The sequence below is a fragment of the Scylla paramamosain genome, chromosome 36 (genome assembly GCF_035594125.1).
Source record: "Scylla paramamosain isolate STU-SP2022 chromosome 36, ASM3559412v1, whole genome shotgun sequence".
NCBI lineage: Eukaryota > Metazoa > Arthropoda > Malacostraca > Decapoda > Portunidae > Scylla > Scylla paramamosain.
Window position 1 is genome coordinate 15,812,510 of NC_087186.1, and position 4,398 is coordinate 15,816,907.

Genomic DNA, 4,398 nt, shown 5'->3' on the forward strand with positions numbered 1-4,398 from the left:
CACAATAATCGAGTAATAATAGTAATCACCACCTTAATTACAATTCTTCCATGAAACGAGTTATACAGTTAAGTAGACACAGGTAGAAGTGGTAAGGTAATTCGCCTTTTAATACAAGTAATTATTAACAAAGACAACTAAGTGAATAAATTAACAATAATAATTTAGATCCTCAGTAATTCGCTTCAGGCCACGAACAAGACAGAGGAGCGGAAGCAGTGAATGTAGCCAAGTAACTAGTCTTCCGTTCTCAGTTATTACTTATGCAACACTACGTAAAGCAAGTCAGGTATTAATGGTCAAAATAATTCAAGTCAAGTGCACCTCGTCCAGGTCACGGGCAAGACACAAACAAATAAATGTCATAAGTCATTTCACCTTCACTACACAGGAAAACTGGGGAAGCAAATAAAACAATAATATTAATCTGGCCTCTTAACAATTAGGTACATCTGGCTCAGGTCACGAACAAGACAGGTGAACAGAAGTAGGTAGATGTGTGAGCAGGTGATTTACCCTTCACATTAAGAACACGAAGACAAGCTAGGTAATAATAATGATAACAACAACTCCTTATACCCCTTTCACTACTGCCTGACACGCCTTCCCTTCATCACAAACCACTGAGACAACTTCCTCCACAGGCGAATCTAAACACTATATTAACTGGACACTGGAAAACCTAATCCCTTACTCCCTCTGTCTTGTAGATGCACGTAAAGATTCTGTATAGATTTAAAACCCTTTCACTGCTATATATAATTCACACCATCAAAACTACAGCATGAACTCTACAAATACCAACAAGAAATGCAAAAAGATTAAGTTTTCCAATGTATAGACAGCAGAATCTTTAGTTACGGCTGTAGATGAAATTAAATGTCCCGGCGTGGTTTGCCATTAAGGAACCGTGAGTCAAATAAGAGTGAAAGGGTTAATACAGTGATTTCTTGCATAATAGTGAAGGGTTAATCTAGTTGAGGGGAATTAAACAGGTGGATATAGAGCAGTGGAGCAGTTCGAGGGTCAGACGAAAGGGTGAGCAGACAGGTGGCGGAGTGGAGGAGGGACAGTGGAGGTGGACTCAGACAGTGGAGGATGCTATAGATAGTATCACCGCCATGAGTAAACCATTCTGACATTTTCTCCGCTGAAGGTCAACTCTCTCTCTCTCTCTCTCTCTCTCTCTCTCTCTCTCTCTCTCTCTCTCTCTCTCTCTCTCTCTCTCTCTTGACCACTGCACCAGCACACTCCTCTTTTCAGCTTTCTTTTCATTCCTCCACTTACACCAAATCCACTCTCACCCCGCACTCCACCTTGCGATCCACAAAGCCACGCACTCCACCCAAACCTTCCACCCTCTCCCTCTCACTCTCACTCGATCTACACTGCATCCACCCCTCCCCCTCACTGCACACTCCACACAGGCTAAACCCAATCACGGACCCTCCACCTGGCCAAAGCACTTCACAGAAAACCATCCACTTACTCAATTCTGCAACCTGGCCACCTCACACACACACACACACACACACACACGGTTGCCAGTTTTGTGTAGGCCGCTCAAAACGCCTAAAATATGTGAAGCAGAAGATATAGTCGCTTAGAAACTCTGGGATTGCAATTTCAGGCCAACTCTAGGTTCTTGGGACGCTGGTCTGGGGTGGTGGGGGGGGTGCTGGGTGAAGGTTGAGGAGGGTGAGGGTGATGGAGGAAGGGAATGCCAAGAGGTTGTGGAATTGTGAGGGAGAAAGGAGGAAGGGGGCGAAGGATAGTTTAAAGTGGTTAGAAATGAGATGAGGAAGTGTGAATACAGGGGAGGAGGGAGGGAGGGGGGCAAAGGAAAGAAGGAAGGAAGGGAGAAGGAAGGAAGGAAGGGAAGAAAGAAGGAAGGAGAGAAGGAAGGAAGGAGCTAAAAGAAAACAAAAAATCAAATACTCCACGTGTGTGTGTGTGTGTGTGTGTGTGTGTGTGTGTGTGTGTGTGTGTGTGTGTGTGTGTGTGTGTGTGTGTGTGTGTGTGTCTGTAGATGTATGTATGTATGTATGCATGTTAATCAGATATGTAACGGGAAAATCGTGTTTAACATTTCACTACACACTAAACAATGGAAATCCCACCTCTCTCTCTCTCTCTCTCTCTCTCTCTCTCTCTCTCTCTCTCTCTCTCTCTCTCTCTCTCTCTCTCTCTCTCTCTCTCTCTCTCTCTAAGCTTTATCTAATTTTTCTACAGGGATGAACTGACTCCCCCTCCTCCTCCTCCTCCTCCTCCTCCTCCTCCTCCTCCTCCTCCTCCTCCTCCTCCTCCTCCTCCTCCTCCTCCTCCTCCTCCTCCTCCTCCTCCTCCTCCTCCTCGTTTCTTCCAACAATATTTGACCGAAAGAATGTACCAAAAGGAATGGATATTGAAGTATGAGGAGGAGGAGGAGGAGGAGGAGGAGGAGGAGGAGGAGGAGGAGGAGGAGGAGGAGGAGGGAGGTTATAGTTTACAGGTTGCTGAACAATTTTGTTATTATTTTTCTTCCTCTTCTCTCATTTCTTCTTTTTCTTCTCCTCCTTCTTGTTCTTCTTCTTTCCTTCTTCCATTGAACATCTTTTTTTATCTTCTACTTTAATATATTTTTTCTCATTTTCTCCTTTTATGCTCTCTCTCTCTCTCTCTCTCTCTCTCTCTCTCTCTCTCTCTCTCTCTCTCTCTCTCTCTCTCTCTCTCTCTCTCTCTCTCTCAGGGATTAACATAACTCCCTTCCCTGATTAGAATTTACTTTCCCTCTCTCTCTCCCTTCGTCTCCTATCTCCCTCCTTCTATACTCCACCTTATTTTCTCTCTCTCTCTCTCTCTCTCTCTCTCTCTCTCTCTCTCTCTCTCTCTCTCTCTCTCTCTCACTATCTCTCTTTATCATCTCTCTTCATCTACACCCTTGGATTTACTTACTTCTCTCCCTCTCACTTTATTCTCACACAGTATACGTCTCTCTCTCTCTCTCTCTCTCTCTCTCTCTCTCTCTCTCTCTCTCTCTCTCTCTCTCTCTCTCTCTCTCTCACAGCCTCAATATTTTTCCTTCCTTCCACACACACAGTAAAACTTCTATGCTACTGCCTAAGGAGAGAGAGAGAGAGAGAGAGAGAGAGAGAGAGAGAGAGAGAGAGAGAGAGAGAGAGAGAGAGAGAGAGAGAGAGAGAGAGAGAGAGAGAGAGAGAGAGAATACCTGAGGATGTTTCGTTCAGACTAAAGTTTCCCAAAATCTGAAACGTAACTTCGAGAAACACCAAGAAGAAAATGGAAGTCAAGAAGAAAATAAGGAAAAGAAAACGAAAAATAAAGGGAAATAAATAGAAGCGAGGGAAAATATTACATCCAGAGGACCTTAAGGGAGGAAAGTTTTTTTTTTCCCCTCTCTATAGGCCAGCTTACCATGAAGGCACTGAAATTAACAAGGGATAAACTTTAAAACCATTTGGATCGAGAAAACTTAAGAGTAATTTCAGAGGAACAATTCAAATCATGAGGGAAACTTCAGGAAATTTCAGGAAGACACTTAATCGAGGGAAACATTAGACTGGCAACTTCATAAAACACTCTCAGGACAAACTCACAAAGACAAAGCAGTGATGACGATTGCAGCAAGGGAAACTTCAGAATGGAAACTTCAGAGGGACAAACACAGAGACCAGTTTCAGGTGAAGGTAACATGCGGAGGAAAACTTCTTAAGGACAATTTCAGAACGGCGGTTTGATAAGGAAAAACTGTGTGAACCTTCATGACAACTTCAGATCAAATTTCAAGAGGACAGTCAATTCAGAACAAAGATTTCAGGACAAAATACGGAAAAAAAAAATAAAATCTACAAGGAAACAGGAAAAATCAAAACTTTAGAGGGAGAAAAAGCAATAGGACCACAAAAAAAATAAAACAGGAAGAGGAAATATAAGAGGACAACTGGAGGAAAACAAGTTCAAGAGGACAATTTCAAAAAGACCTTAGCAAGAGAGGAGAAAGGCACGAGTGAGTTTCTGCAAACCCCAAAGAACATCCAAAGTTTTGCTCCGTTAAACACAAGATTTTGCCTCAAGGTCACGGACAGAGAGAGAGAGAGAGAGAGAGAGAGAGAGAGAGAGAGAGAGAGAGAGAGAGAGAGAGAGAGAGAGAGAGAGAGAGGTTTTTTTTCCCTTCCAGCTTTATAAATCGTTTCTACTTTGTATCGATTTGAGGAAAACTTTACATACCTCTCTCTCTCTCTCTCTCTCTCTCTCTCTCTCTCTCTCTCTCTCTCTCTCTCTCTCTCTCTCTCTCTCACGCCAACTCCTTTCTCATCTCTCTTTCCTTCCTTCCTTCTTTTTTTTTCTCTTTCTTCAATTTGTTCTTCTATATTCCTTTCTAATTTTCTAGTATCGCTC